This window comes from Triturus cristatus, chromosome 11, assembly GCF_964204655.1.
Source record: "Triturus cristatus chromosome 11, aTriCri1.1, whole genome shotgun sequence".
Taxonomy (NCBI): Eukaryota; Metazoa; Chordata; class Amphibia; order Caudata; family Salamandridae; genus Triturus; species Triturus cristatus.
The window spans coordinates 1,138,955,788-1,138,971,280 of record NC_140594.1 but is presented as its reverse complement, the minus strand read 5'-3'; the positions used below and the strand labels follow the sequence as shown (position 1 = coordinate 1,138,971,280).

General features: G+C 44.6%; 8 non-coding genes across 8 annotated transcripts; all 8 read right to left on the bottom strand.

The window, feature by feature from the left end:
* Positions 1-210: 210 nt before the first annotated feature.
* TRNAG-CCC (transfer RNA glycine (anticodon CCC)) lies at positions 211-282 on the bottom strand. Its single transcript has one exon. It is a non-coding gene; the product is annotated as a tRNA-Gly (tRNA).
* A 1,517-nt stretch (positions 283-1,799) lies between these two features.
* TRNAG-CCC (transfer RNA glycine (anticodon CCC)) lies at positions 1,800-1,871 on the bottom strand. Its single transcript has one exon. It is a non-coding gene; the product is annotated as a tRNA-Gly (tRNA).
* Positions 1,872-3,388: 1,517 nt separating this feature from the next.
* On the bottom strand, positions 3,389-3,460 carry TRNAG-CCC (transfer RNA glycine (anticodon CCC)). Its single transcript has one exon. It is a non-coding gene; the product is annotated as a tRNA-Gly (tRNA).
* Positions 3,461-6,566: 3,106 nt separating this feature from the next.
* TRNAG-CCC (transfer RNA glycine (anticodon CCC)) lies at positions 6,567-6,638 on the bottom strand. The gene has a single exon. It is a non-coding gene; the product is annotated as a tRNA-Gly (tRNA).
* Positions 6,639-8,155: 1,517 nt separating this feature from the next.
* TRNAG-CCC (transfer RNA glycine (anticodon CCC)) lies at positions 8,156-8,227 on the bottom strand. The gene has a single exon. It is a non-coding gene; the product is annotated as a tRNA-Gly (tRNA).
* Positions 8,228-9,743: 1,516 nt separating this feature from the next.
* On the bottom strand, positions 9,744-9,815 carry TRNAG-CCC (transfer RNA glycine (anticodon CCC)). Its single transcript has one exon. It is a non-coding gene; the product is annotated as a tRNA-Gly (tRNA).
* A 3,105-nt stretch (positions 9,816-12,920) lies between these two features.
* Positions 12,921-12,992, bottom strand: TRNAG-CCC (transfer RNA glycine (anticodon CCC)). The gene has a single exon. It is a non-coding gene; the product is annotated as a tRNA-Gly (tRNA).
* Positions 12,993-14,508: 1,516 nt separating this feature from the next.
* On the bottom strand, positions 14,509-14,580 carry TRNAG-CCC (transfer RNA glycine (anticodon CCC)). Its single transcript has one exon. It is a non-coding gene; the product is annotated as a tRNA-Gly (tRNA).
* Positions 14,581-15,493: the final 913 nt, after the last annotated feature.

Here is a 15,493-nt window from a genome sequence, read left to right as displayed (position 1 = left end):
ATTACCAGCACATGTGAGTGGTGACTCTGCTTTTTGGAAAATAGCATCTAATAGGACAATGAATGTAGCAGATGGGGCGATCGAGATGCCTGCCTAAGTATTTCATTTTTTTTTTTATTTAACGTCTGATTAATCTGTTCATGATATTTCCGTTTTGTGACATGTTGCATTAAAACAAATCCTGCTTGGAGAACATATAAAAATTTGCACTGCATTGGCCGGGAATCGAACCCGGGTCAACTGCTTGGGAAGCAGCTATGCTCACCACTATACCACCAACGCCCTATGTTGTGGTTGCTCTCGGTTCTAAAGATTACAACCCCGAGTTCAATGACTATCTTGCAACAGTTTCAATGGTGCATTTGGTTTAGATACCAACATGAAAAGCAGTAGAAAGTTTCTTGTAGAGGGTAAGGAACTGGGGATTGAAACCAAGGCCAAATCTGTGCAGAAGAGAAGAAATGGAAAGCAGTAGTACAAATAGTGGAAATGAACATATTTAGGCAGCATTGGAAGCAAAGCAGCGAAGAGAAAGAGAGTGCCTGCCATGAAATGCCCAGGAGAATGATAAGAGCAGAACGAAAAGGCAAGAATGACATTCAAAGCATGCCCAGAAAAACGTGTGACGGTCCCACCAGTCTTTTATGCTTATAATTGGGTATCTTTACTTTCAAAGTATGGGGTTGATCCTTTGACGATCACTCTCTTGTATTTCAGCAGAGACAGATAGTTGAGAAGTCTTTTCTCACATAGCTAGCACAAGCCTGCGCTTTTCCTTGCTGGTAGCGTGGAAATGACAGATTGGTTCTCAGAAGAAAAAACAAGAAATATTATAGCAGAGGATGGTTTCGATCCATCGACCTCTGGGTTATGGGCCCAGCACGCTTCCGCTGCGCCACTCTGCTCCCTTGTAAAAGTGTTCTCTTTATGCAGAGGAGGAGCTTTCAGCGAAGTGGCGAGGGATTGGTGGGTCTCGCTCCTCATTTGCCTAAGCATGCTGCAATGTATGCTGGGTGCAGAAAATCTTCATCTTCTCGTCTCACAGTCAGTCATAACTGAAAGTGCAGACCCTCTTGGGAACTAGCAGTTTCAGGCCTTTACCAAGATAGCAGCTCTCTAACCCTCTCCTCCCTCTTTGATCCTAGCGCTAGCATGCTCAGGATTTGATTTTAACTGGGAGCCAGAGATCTACCCGGTGAGGGCGAGGCTTTTGAGCGTTTTGGAGCGTTCGGGACGTGAGGACATTGGACAGGAAATGTTGCCATCTTGAAATATCCAACCTTCCTGCTGTCGTGAGAGGCTCTTTCCATGGACATCTGCCTCTTGGAGTCCTCTCAACTTGCTCTCTGATATAACATTTTGTGAGCTGCATTTACATCCGATGGCTACAAGGTGGCGCTGCATTCGGGTGAGAGAACAAGTGTGCACAAAATCGTTGGGGACTTTTGCCAGATTCATCGGTGGATCTTGCCTACTTTTATTCACATGCTAGATATTGCCTAGAAATGCTTTTTAATATAGAGATGCTAGAGTTAGAATGTCTGGTCGGGGTTCAGCCCTTTCATTGTCTACCGCCCGCAACATATTTATTACCAGCACATGTGAGTGGTGACTCTGCTTTTTGGAAAATAGCATCTAATAGGACAATGAATGTAGCAGATGGGGCGATCGAGATGCCTGCCTAAGTATTTCATTTTTTTTTTTAATTTAACGTCTGATTAATCTGTTCATGATATTTCCGTTTTGTGACATGTTGCATTAAAACAAATCCTGCTTGGAGAACATATAAAAACTTGCACTGCATTGGCCGGGAATCGAACCCGGGTCAACTGCTTGGGAAGCAGCTATGCTCACCACTATACCACCAACGCCCTATGATGTGGGTGCTCTCGGTTCTAAAGATTACAACCCCGAGTTCAATGACTATCTTGCACCAGTTTCAATGGTGCATTTGGTTTAGATACCAACATGAAAAGCAGTAGAAAGTTTCTTGTAGAGGGTAAGGAACTGGGGATTGAAACCAAGGCCAAATCTGTGCAGAAGAGAAGAAATGGAAAGCAGTAGTACAAATAGTGGAAATGAACATATTTAGGCAGCATTGGAAGCAAAGCAGCGAAGAGAAAGAGAGTGCCTTCCATGAAATGCCCAGGAGAATGATAAGAGCAGAACGAAAAGGCAAGAATGACATTCAAAGCATGCCCAGAAAAACGTGTGACGGTCCCACCAGTCATTTATGCTTATAATTGGGTATCTTTACTTTCAAAGTATGGGGTTGATCCTTTGGCGATCACTCTGTTGTGTTTCAGCAGAGACAGATAGTTGAGAAGTCTTTTCTCACATAGCTAGCACAAGCCTGCGCTTTTCCTTGCTGGTAGCGTGGAAATGACAGATTGGTTCTCAGAAGAAAAAACAAGAAATATTATAGCAGAGGATGGTTACGATCCATCGACCTCTGGGTTATGGGCCCAGCACGCTTCCGCTGCGCCACTCTGCTCCCTTGTAAAAGTGTTCTCTTTATGCAGAGGAGGAGCTTTCAGCGAAGTGGCGAGGGATTGGTGGGTCTCGCTCCTCATTTGCCTAAGCATGCTGCAATGTATGCTGGGTGCAGAAAATCTTCATCTTCTCGTCTCACAGTCAGTCATAACTGAAAGTGCAGACCCTCTTGGGAACTAGCAGTTTCAGGCCTTTACCAAGATAGCAGCTCTCTAACCCTCTCCTCTCTCTTTGATCCTAGCGCTAGCATGCTCAGGATTTGATTTTAACTGGGAGCCAGAGATCTACCCGGTGAGGGCGAGGCTTTTGAGCGTTTGGGAGCGTTCGGGACGTGAGGACGTTGGACAGGAAATGTTGCCATCTTGAAATATCCAACCTTCCTGCTGTCGTGAGAGGCTCTTTCCATGGACATCTGCCTCTTGGAGTCCTCTCAACTTGCTCTCTGATATAACATTTTGTGAGCTGCAGTTACATCCGATGGCTACAAGATGGCGCTGCATTCAGGTGAGAGAACAAGTGTGCACAAAATCGTTGCGGACTTTTGCCAGATTCATCGGTGGATCTTGCCTACTTTTATTCACATGCTAGATATTGCCTAGAAAGGCTTTTTAATATAGAGATGCTAGAGTTAGAATGTCTGGTCAGGGTTCAGCCCTTTCATTGTCTACCGCCCGCAACATATTTATTACCAGCACATGTGAGTGGTGACTCTGCTTTTTGGAAAATAGCATCTAATAGGACAATGAATGTAGCAGATGGGGCGATCGAGATGCCTGCCTAAGTATTTCATGTTTTTTTTTAATTTAACGTCTGATTAATCTGTTCATGATATTTCCGTTTTGTGACATGTTGCATTAAAACAAATCGTGCTTGGAGAACATATAAAAATTTGCACTGCATTGGCCGGGAATCGAACCCGGGTCAACTGCTTGGGAAGCAGCTATGCTCACCACTATACCACCAACGCCCTATGTTGTGGTTGCTCTCGGTTCTAAAGATTACAACCCCGAGTTCAATGACTATCTTGCACCAGTTTCAATGGTGCATTTGGTTTAGATACCAACATGAAAAGCAGTAGAAAGTTTCTTGTAGAGGGTAAGGAACTGGGGATTGAAACCAAGGCCAAATCTGTGCAGAAGAGAAGAAATGGAAAGCAGTAGTACAAATAGTGGAAATGAACATATTTAGGCAGCATTGGAAGCAAAGCAGCGAAGAGAAAGAGAGTGCCTTCCATGAAATGCCCAGGAGAATGATAAGAGCAGAACGAAAAGGCAAGAATGACATTCAAAGCATGCCCAGAAAAACGTGTGACGGTCCCACCAGTCATTTATGCTTATAATTGGGTATCTTTACTTTCAAAGTATGGGGTTGATCCTTTGGCGATCACTCTCTTGTATTTCAGCAGAGACAGATAGTTGAGAAGTCTTTTCTCACATAGCTAGCACAAGCCTGCGCTTTTCCTTGCTGGTAGCGTGGAAATGACAGATTGGTTCTCAGAAGAAAAAACAAGAAATATTATAGCAGAGGATGCTTTCGATCCATCGACCTCTGGGTTATGGGCCCAGCACGCTTCCGCTGCGCCACTCTGCTCCCTTGTAAAAGTGTTCTCTTTATGCAGAGGAGGAGCTTTCAGCGAAGTGGCGAGGGATTGGTGGGTCTCGCTCCTCATTTGCCTAAGCATGCTGCAATGTATGCTGGGTGCAGAAAATCTTCATCTTCTCGTCTCACAGTCAGTCATAACTGAAAGTGCAGACCCTCTTGGGAACTAGCAGTTTCAGGCCTTTACCAAGATAGCAGCTCTCTAACCCTCTCCTCTCTCTTTGATCCTAGTGCTAGCATGCTCAGGATTTGATTTTAACTGGGAGCCAGAGATCTACCCGGTGAGGGCGAGGCTTTTGAGCGTTTGGGAGCGTTCGGGACGTGAGGACATTGGACAGGAAATGTTGCCATCTTGAAATATCCAACCTTCCTGCTGTCGTGAGAGGCTCTTTCCATGGACATCTGCCTCTTGGAGTCCTCTCAACTTGCTCTCTGATATAACATTTTGTGAGCTGCAGTTACATCCGATGGCTACAAGGTGGCGCTGCATTCAGGTGAGAGAACAAGTGTGCACAAAATCGTTGGGGACTTTTGCCAGATTCATCGGTGGATCTTGCCTACTTTTATTCACATGCTAGATATTGCCTAGAAATGCTTTTTAATATAGAGATGCTAGAGTTAGAATGTCTGGTCGGAGTTCAGCCCTTTCATTGTCTACCGCCCGCAACATATTTATTACCAGCACATGTGAGTGGTGACTCTGCTTTTTGGAAAATAGCATCTAATAGGACAATGAATGTAGCAGATGGGGCGATCGAGATGCCTGCCTAAGTATTTCATTTTTTTTTTAATTTAACGTCTGATTAATCTGTTCATGATATTTCCGTTTTGTGACATGTTGCATTAAAACAAATCCTGCTTGGAGAACATATAAAAATTTGCACTGCATTGGCTGGGAATCGAACCCGGGTCAACTGCTTGGGAAGCAGCTATGCTCACCACTATACCACCAACGCCCTATGATGTGGGTGCTCTCGGTTCTAAAGATTACAACCCCGAGTTCAATGACTATCTTGCACCAGTTTCAATGGTGCATTTGGTTTAGATACCAACATGAAAAGCAGTAGAAAGTTTCTTGTAGAGGGTAAGGAACTGGGGATTGAAACCAAGGCCAAATCTGTGCAGAAGAGAAGAAATGGAAAGCAGTAGTACAAATAGTGGAAATGAACATATTTAGGCAGCATTGGAAGCAAAGCAGCGAAGAGAAAGAGAGTGCCTTCCATGAAATGCCCAGGAGAATGATAAGAGCAGAACGAAAAGGCAAGAATGACATTCAAAGCATGCCCAGAAAAACGTGTGACGGTCCCACCAGTCATTTATGCTTATAATTGGGTATCTTTACTTTCAAAGTATGGGGTTGATCCTTTGGCGATCACTCTGTTGTGTTTCAGCAGAGACAGATAGTTGAGAAGTCTTTTCTCACATAGCTAGCACAAGCCTGCGCTTTTCCTTGCTGGTAGCGTGGAAATGACAGATTGGTTCTCAGAAGAAAAAACAAGAAATATTATAGCAGAGGATGGTTTCGATCCATCGACCTCTGGGTTATGGGCCCAGCACACTTCCGCTGCGCCACTCTGCTCCCTTGTAAAATTGTTCTCTTTATGCAGAGGAGGAGCTTTCAGCGAAGTGGCGAGGGATTGGTGGGTCTCGCTCCTCATTTGCCTAAGCATGCTGCAATGTATGCTGGGTGCAGAAAATCTTCATCTTCTCGTCTCACAGTCAGTCATAACTGAAAGTGCAGACCCTCTTGGGAACTAGCAGTTTCAGGCCTTTACCAAGATAGCAGCTCTCTAACCCTCTCCTCTCTCTTTGATCCTAGCGCTAGCATGCTCAGGATTTGATTTTAACTGGGAGCCAGAGATCTACCCGGTGAGGGCTTGCCCGGTGTGAGGCTTTTGAGCGTTTGGGACGTGAGGACATTGGACAGGAAATGTTGCCATCTTGAAATATCCAACCTTCCTGCTGTCGTGAGAGGCTCTTTCCATGGACATCTGCCTCTTGGAGTCCTCTCAACTTGCTCTCTGATATAACATTTTGTGAGCTGCAGTTACATCCGATGGCTACAAGATGGCGCTGCATTCAGGTGAGAGAACAAGTGTGCACAAAATCGTTGGGGACTTTTGCCAGATTCATCGGTGGATCTTGACTACTTTTATTCACATGCTAGATATTGCCTAGAAAGGCTTTTTAATATAGAGATGCTAGAGTTAGAATGTCTGGTCAGGGTTCAGCCCTTTCATTGTCTACCGCCCGCAACATATTTATTACCAGCACATGTGAGTGGTGACTCTGCTTTTTGGAAAATAGCATCTAATAGGACAATGAATGTAGCAGATGGGGCGATCGAGATGCCTGCCTAAGTATTTCATTTTTTTTTTTTATTTAACGTCTGATTAATCTGTTCATGATATTTCCGTTTTGTGACATGTTGCATTAAAACAAATCCTGCTTGGAGAACATATAAAAATTTGCACTGCATTGGCCGGGAATCGAACCCGGGTCAACTGCTTGGGAAGCAGCTATGCTCACCACTATACCACCAACGCCCTATGTTGTGGTTGCTCTCGGTTCTAAAGATTACAACCCCGAGTTCAATGACTATCTTGCAACAGTTTCAATGGTGCATTTGGTTTAGATACCAACATGAAAAGCAGTAGAAAGTTTCTTGTAGAGGGTAAGGAACTGGGGATTGAAACCAAGGCCAAATCTGTGCAGAAGAGAAGAAATGGAAAGCAGTAGTACAAATAGTGGAAATGAACATATTTAGGCAGCATTGGAAGCAAAGCAGCAAAGAGAAAGAGAGTGCCTTCCATGAAATGCCCAGGAGAATGATAAGAGCAGAACAAAAAGGCAAGAATGACATTCAAAGCATGCCCAGAAAAACGTGTGACGGTCCCACCAGTCATTTATGCTTATAATTGGGTATCTTTACTTTCAAAGTATGGGGTTGATCCTTTGGCGATCACTCTCTTGTATTTCAGCAGAGACAGATAGTTGAGAAGTCTTTTCTCACATAGCTAGCACAAGCCTGCGCTTTTCCTTGCTGGTAGCGTGGAAATGACAGATTGGTTCTCAGAAGAAAAAACAAGAAATATTATAGCAGAGGATGGTTTCGATCCATCGACCTCTGGGTTATGGGCCCAGCACGCTTCCGCTGCGCCACTCTGCTCCCTTGTAAAAGTGTTCTCTTTATGCAGAGGAGGAGCTTTCAGCGAAGTGGCGAGGGATTGGTGGGTCTCGCTCCTCATTTGCCTAAGCATGCTGCAATGTATGCTGGGTGCAGAAAATCTTCATCTTCTCGTCTCACAGTCAGTCATAACTGAAAGTGCAGACCCTCTTGGGAACTAGCAGTTTCAGGCCTTTACCAAGATAGCAGCTCTCTAACCCTCTCCTCTCTCTTTGATCCTAGCGCTAGCATGCTCAGGATTTGATTTTAACTGGGAGCCAGAGATCTACCCGGTGAGGGCGAGGCTTTTGAGCGTTTGGGAGCGTTCGGGACGTGAGGACGTTGGACAGGAAATGTTGCCATCTTGAAATATCCAACCTTCCTGCTGTCGTGAGAGGCTCTTTCCATGGACATCTGCCTCTTGGAGTCCTCTCAACTTGCTCTCTGATATAACATTTTGTGAGCTGCAGTTACATCCGATGGCTACAAGATGGCGCTGCATTCAGGTGAGAGAACAAGTGTGCACAAAATACTTGGGGACTTTTGCCAGATTCATCGGTGGATCTTGCCTACTTTTATTCACATGCTAGATATTGCCTAGAAAGGCTTTTTAATATAGAGATGCTAGAGTTAGAATGTCTGGTCAGGGTTCAGCCCTTTCATTGTCTACCGCCCGCAACATATTTATTACCAGCACATGTGAGTGGTGACTCTGCTTTTTGGAAAATAGCATCTAATAGGACAATGAATGTAGCAGATGGGGCGATCGAGATGCCTGCCTAAGTATTTCATGTTTTTTTTTAATTTAACGTCTGATTAATCTGTTCATGATATTTCCGTTTTGTGACATGTTGCATTAAAACAAATCCTGCTTGGAGAACATATAAAAATTTGCACTGCATTGGCCGGGAATCGAACCCGGGTCAACTGCTTGGGAAGCAGCTATGCTCACCACTATACCACCAACGCCCTATGTTGTGGTTGCTCTCGGTTCTAAAGATTACAACCCCGAGTTCAATGACTATCTTGCAACAGTTTCAATGGTGCATTTGGTTTAGATACCAACATGAAAAGCAGTAGAAAGTTTCTTGTAGAGGGTAAGGAACTGGGGATTGAAACCAAGGCCAAATCTGTGCAGAAGAGAAGAAATGGAAAGCAGTAGTACAAATAGTGGAAATGAACATATTTAAGCAGCATTGGAAGCAAAGCAGCGAAGAGAAAGAGAGTGCCTTCCATGAAATGCCCAGGAGAATGATAAGAGCAGAACGAAAAGGCAAGAATGACATTCAAAGCATGCCCAGAAAAACGTGTGACGGTCCCACCAGTCATTTATGCTTATAATTGGGTATCTTTACTTTCAAAGTATAGGGTTGATCCTTTGGCGATCACTCTCTTGTATTTCAGCAGAGACAGATAGTTGAGAAGTCTTTTCTCACATAGCTAGCACAAGCCTGCGCTTTTCCTTGCTGGTAGCGTGGAAATGACAGATTGGTTCTCAGAAGAAAAAACAAGAAATATTATAGCAGAGGATGCTTTCGATCCATCGACCTCTGGGTTATGGGCCCAGCACGCTTCCGCTGCGCCACTCTGCTCCCTTGTAAAAGTGTTCTCTTTATGCAGAGGAGGAGCTTTCAGCGAAGTGGCGAGGGATTGGTGGGTCTCGCTCCTCATTTGCCTAAGCATGCTGCAATGTATGCTGGGTGCAGAAAATCTTCATCTTCTCGTCTCACAGTCAGTCATAACTGAAAGTGCAGACCCTCTTGGGAACTAGCAGTTTCAGGCCTTTACCAAGATAGCAGCTCTCTAACCCTCTCCTCTCTCTTTGATCCTAGCGCTAGCATGCTCAGGATTTGATTTTAACTGGGAGCCAGAGATCTACCCGGTGAGGGCGAGGCTTTTGAGCGTTTGGGAGCGTTCGGGACGTGATGACATTGGACAGGAAATGTTGCCATCTTGAAATATCCAACCTTCCTGCTGTCGTGAGAGGCTCTTTCCATGGACATCTGCCTCTTGGAGTCCTCTCAACTTGCTCTCTGATATAACATTTTGTGAGCTGCAGTTACATCCGATGGCTACAAGGTGGCGCTGCATTCAGGTGAGAGAACAAGTGTGCACAAAATCGTTGGGGACTTTTGCCAGATTCATCGGTGGATCTTGCCTACTTTTATTCACATGCTAGATATTGCCTAGAAATGCTTTTTAATATAGAGATGCTAGAGTTAGAATGTCTGGTCGGGGTTCAGCCCTTTCATTGTCTACCGCCCGCAACATATTTATTACCAGCACATGTGAGTGGTGACTCTGCTTTTTGGAAAATAGCATCTAATAGGACAATGAATGTAGCAGATGGGGCGATCGAGATGCCTGCCTAAGTATTTCATTTTTTTTTTAATTTAACGTCTGATTAATCTGTTCATGATATTTCCGTTTTGTGACATGTTGCATTAAAACAAATCCTGCTTGGAGAACATATAAAAATTTGCACTGCATTGGCCGGGAATCGAACCCGGGTCAACTGCTTGGGAAGCAGCTATGCTCACCACTATACCACCAACGCCCTATGTTGTGGTTGCTCTCGGTTCTAAAGATTACAACCCCGAGTTCAATGACTATCTTGCAACAGTTTCAATGGTGCATTTGGTTTAGATACCAACATGAAAAGCAGTAGAAAGTTTCTTGTAGAGGGTAAGGAACTGGGGATTGAAACCAAGGCCAAATCTGTGCAGAAGAGAAGAAATGGAAAGCAGTAGTACAAATAGTGGAAATGAACATATTTAGGCAGCATTGGAAGCAAAGCAGCGAAGAGAAAGAGAGTGCCTTCCATGAAATGCCCAGGAGAACGATAAGAGCAGAACGAAAAGGCAAGAATGACATTCAAAGCATGCCCAGAAAAACGTGTGACGGTCCCACCAGTCATTTATGCTTATAATTGGGTATCTTTACTTTCAAAGTATGGGGTTGATCCTTTGGCGATCACTCTGTTGTGTTTCAGCAGAGACAGATAGTTGAGAAGTCTTTTCTCACATAGCTAGCACAAGCCTGCGCTTTTCCTTGCTGGTAGCGTGGAAATGACAGATTGGTTCTCAGAAGAAAAAACAAGAAATATTATAGCAGAGGATGGTTTCGATCCATCGACCTCTGGGTTATGGGCCCAGCACGCTTCCGCTGCGCCACTCCGCTCCCTTGTAAAAGTGTTCTCTTTATGCAGAGGAGGAGCTTTCAGCGAAGTGGCGAGGGATTGGTGGGTCTCGCTCCTCATTTGCCTAAGCATGCTGCAATGTATGCTGGGTGCAGAAAATCTTCATCTTCTCGTCTCACAGTCAGTCATAACTGAAAGTGCAGACCCTCTTGGGAACTAGCAGTTTCAGGCCTTTACCAAGATAGCAGCTCTCTAACCCTCTCCTCTCTCTTTGATCCTAGCGCTAGCATGCTCAGGATTTGATTTTAACTGGGAGCCAGAGATCTACCCGGTGAGGGCGAGGCTTTTGAGCGTTTGGGAGCGTTCGGGACGTGAGGACGTTGGACAGGAAATGTTGCCATCTTGAAATATCCAACCTTCCTGCTGTCGTGAGAGGCTCTTTCCATGGACATCTGCCTCTTGGAGTCCTCTCAACTTGCTCTCTGATATAACATTTTGTGAGCTGCAGTTACATCCGATGGCTACAAGATGGCGCTGCATTCAGGTGAGAGAACAAGTGTGCACAAAATCGTTGGGGACTTTTGCCAGATTCATCGGTGGATCTTGCCTACTTTTATTCACATGCTAGATATTGCCTAGAAAGGCTTTTTAATATAGAGATGCTAGAGTTAGAATGTCTGGTCAGGGTTCAGCCCTTTCATTGTCTACCGCCCGCAACATATTTATTACCAGCACATGTGAGTGGTGACTCTGCTTTTTGGAAAATAGCATCTAATAGGACAATGAATGTAGCAGATGGGGCGATCGAGATGCCTGCCTAAGTATTTCATGTTTTTTTTTAATTTAACGTCTGGTTAATCTGTTCATGATATTTCCGTTTTGTGACATGTTGCATTAAAACAAATCCTGCTTGGAGAACATATAAAAATTTGCACTGCATTGGCCAGGAATCGAACCCGGGTCAACTGCTTGGGAAGCAGCTATGCTCACCACTATACCACCAACTCCCTATGTTGTGGTTGCTCTCGGTTCTAAAGATTACAACCCCGAGTTCAATGACTATCTTGCAACAGTTTCAATGGTGCATTTGGTTTAGATACCAACATGAAAAGCAGTAGAAAGTTTCTTGTAGAGGGTAAGGAACTGGGGATTGAAACCAAGGCCAAATCTGTGCAGAAGAGAAGAAATGGAAAGCAGTAGTACAAATAGTGGAAATGAACATATTTAGGCAGCATTGGAAGCAAAGCAGCGAAGAGAAAGAGAGTGCCTTCCATGAAATGCCCAGGAGAATGATAAGAGCAGAACGAAAAGGCAAGAATGACATTCAAAGCATGCCCAGAAAAACGTGTGACGGTCCCACCAGTCATTTATGCTTATAATTGGGTATCTTTACTTTCAAAGTATGGGGTTGATCCTTTGGCGATCACTCTCTTGTATTTCAGCAGAGACAGATAGTTGAGAAGTCTTTTCTCACATAGCTAGCACAAGCCTGCGCTTTTCCTTGCTGGTAGCGTGGAAATGACAGATTGGTTCTCAGAAGAAAAAACAAGAAATATTATAGCAGAGGATGGTTTCGATCCATCGACCTCTGGGTTATGGGCCCAGCATGCTTCCGCTGCGCCACTCTGCTCCCTTGTAAAACTGTAATCTTTATGCAGAGGAGGAGCTTTCAGCGAAGTGGCGAGGGATTGGTGGGTCTCGCTCCTCATTTGCCTAAGCATGCTGCAATGTATGCTGGGTGCAGAAAATCTTCATCTTCTCGTCTCACAGTCAGTCATAACTGAAAGTGAAGACCCTCTTGGGAACTAGCAGTTTCAGGCCTTTACCAAGATAGCAGCTCTCTAACCCTCTCCTCTCTCTTTGATCCTGGCGCTAGCATGCTCAGGATTTGATTTTAACTGGGAGCCAGAGATCTACCCGGTGAGGGCGAGGCTTTTGAGCGTTTGGGAGCGTTCGGGACGTGAGGACATTGGACAGGAAATGTTGCCATCTTGAAATATCCAACCTTCCTGCTGTCGTGAGAGGCTCTTTCCATGGACATCTGCCTCTTGGAGTCCTCTCAACTTGCTCTCTGATATAACATTTTGTGAGCTGCAGTTACATCCGATGGCTACAAGATGGCGCTGCATTCAGGTGAGAGAACAAGTGTGCACAAAATCGTTGGGGACTTTTGCCAGATTCATCGGTGGATCTTGCCTACTTTTATTCACATGCTAGATATTGCCTAGAAAGGCTTTTTAATATAGAGATGCTAGAGTTAGAATGTCTGGTCAGGGTTCAGCCCTTTCATTGTCTACCGCCCGCAACATATTTATTACCAGCACATGTGAGTGGTGACTCTGCTTTTTGGAAAATAGCATCTAATAGGACAATGAATGTAGCAGATGGGGCGATCGAGATGCCTGCCTAAGTATTTCATTTTTTTTTTTATTTAACGTCTGATTAATCTGTTCATGATATTTCCGTTTTGTGACATGTTGCATTAAAACAAATCCTGCTTGGAGAACATATAAAAATTTGCACTGCATTGGCCGGGAATCGAACCCGGGTCAACTGCTTGGGAAGCAGCTATGCTCACCACTATACCACCAACGCCCTATGTTGTGGTTGCTCTCGGTTCTAAAGATTACAACCCCGAGTTCAATGACTATCTTGCAACAGTTTCAATGGTGCATTTGGTTTAGATACCAACATGAAAAGCAGTAGAAAGTTTCTTGTAGAGGGTAAGGAACTGGGGATTGAAACCAAGGCCAAATCTGTGCAGAAGAGAAGAAATGGAAAGCAGTAGAACAAATAGTGGAAATGAACATATTTAGGCAGCATTGGAAGCAAAGCAGCGAAGAGAAAGAGAGTGCCTTCCATGAAATGCCCAGGAGAATGATAAGAGCAGAACAAAAAGGCAAGAATGACATTCAAAGCATGCCCAGAAAAACGTGTGACGGTCCCACCAGTCATTTATGCTTATAATTGGGTATCTTTACTTTCAAAGTATGGGGTTGATCCTTTGGCGATCACTCTCTTGTATTTCAGCAGAGACAGATAGTTGAGAAGTCTTTTCTCACATAGCTAGCACAAGCCTGCGCTTTTCCTTGCTGGTAGCGTGGAAATGACAGATTGGTTCTCAGAAGAAAAAACAAGAAATATTATAGCAGAGGATGGTTTCGATCCATCGACCTCTGGGTTATGGGCCCAGCACGCTTCCGCTGCGCCACTCTGCTCCCTTGTAAAAGTGTTCTCTTTATGCAGAGGAGGAGCTTTCAGCGAAGTGGCGAGGGATTGGTGGGTCTCGCTCCTCATTTGCCTAAGCATGCTGCAATGTATGCTGGGTGCAGAAAATCTTCATCTTCTCGTCTCACAGTCAGTCATAACTGAAAGTGCAGACCCTCTTGGGAACTAGCAGTTTCAGGCCTTTACCAAGATAGCAGCTCTCTAACCCTCTCCTCTCTCTTTGATCCTAGCGCTAGCATGCTCAGGATTTGATTTTAACTGGGAGCCAGAGATCTACCCGGTGAGGGCGAGGCTTTTGAGCGTTTGGGAGCGTTCGGGACGTGAGGACATTGGACAGGAAATGTTGCCATCTTGAAATATCCAACCTTCCTGCTGTCGTGAGAGGCTCTTTCCATGGACATCTGCCTCTTGGAGTCCTCTCAACTTGCTCTCTGATATAACATTTTGTGAGCTGCAGTTACATCCGATGGCTACAAGGTGGCGCTGCATTCAGGTGAGAGAACAAGTGTGCACAAAATCGTTGGGGACTTTTGCCAGATTCATCGGTGGATCTTGCCTACTTTTATTCACATGCTAGATATTGCCTAGAAATGCTTTTTAATATAGAGATGCTAGAGTTAGAATGTCTGGTCGGGGTTCAGCCCTTTCATTGTCTACCGCCCGCAACATATTTATTACCAGCACATGTGAGTGGGGACTCTGCTTTTTGGAAAATAGCATCTAATAGGACAATGAATGTAGCAGATGGGGCGATCGAGATGCCTGCCTAAGTATTTCATTTTTTTTTTAATTTAACGTCTGATTAATCTGTTCATTATATTTCCGTTTTGTGACATGTTGCATTAAAACAAATCCTGCTTGGAGAACATATAAAAATTTGCACTGCATTGGCCGGGAATCGAACCCAGGTCAACTGCTTGGGAAGCAGCTATGCTCACCACTATACCACCAACGCCCTATGATGTGGGTGCTCTCGGTTCTAAAGATTACAACCCCGAGTTCAATGACTATCTTGCACCAGTTTCAATGGTGCATTTGGTTTAGATACCAACATGAAAAGCAGTAGAAAGTTTCTTGTAGAGGGTAAGGAACTGGGGATTGAAACCAAGGCCAAATCTGTGCAGAAGAGAAGAAATGGAAAGCAGTAGTACAAATAGTGGAAATGAACATATTTAGGCAGCATTGGAAGCAAAGCAGCGAAGAGAAAGAGAGTGCCTTCCATGAAATGCCCAGGAGAATGATAAGAGCAGAACGAAAAGGCAAGAATGACATTCAAAGCATGCCCAGAAAAACGTGTGACGGTCCCACCAGTCATTTATGCTTATAATTGGGTATCTTTACTTTCAAAGTATGGGGTTGATCCTTTGGCGATCACTCTGTTGTGTTTCAGCAGAGACAGATAGTTGAGAAGTCTTTTCTCACATAGCTAGCACAAGCCTGCGCTTTTCCTTGCTGGTAGCGTGGAAATGACAGATTGGTTCTCAGAAGAAAAAACAAGAAATATTATAGCAGAGGATGGTTTCGATCCATCGACCTCTGGGTTATGGGCCCAGCACGCTTCCGCTGCGCCACTCCGCTCCCTTGTAAAAGTGTTCTCTTTATGCAGAGGAGGAGCTTTCAGCGAAGTGGCGAGGGATTGGTGGGTCTCGCTCCTCATTTGCCTAAGCATGCTGCAATGTATGCTGGGTGCAGAAAATCTTCATCTTCTCGTCTCACAGTCAGTCATAACTGAAAGTGCAGACCCTCTTGGGAACTAGCAGTTTCAGGCCTTTACCAAGATAGCAGCTCTCTAACCCTCTCCTCTCTCTTTGATCCTAGCGCTAGCATGCTCAGGATTTGATTTTAACTGGGAGCCAGAAATCTACCCG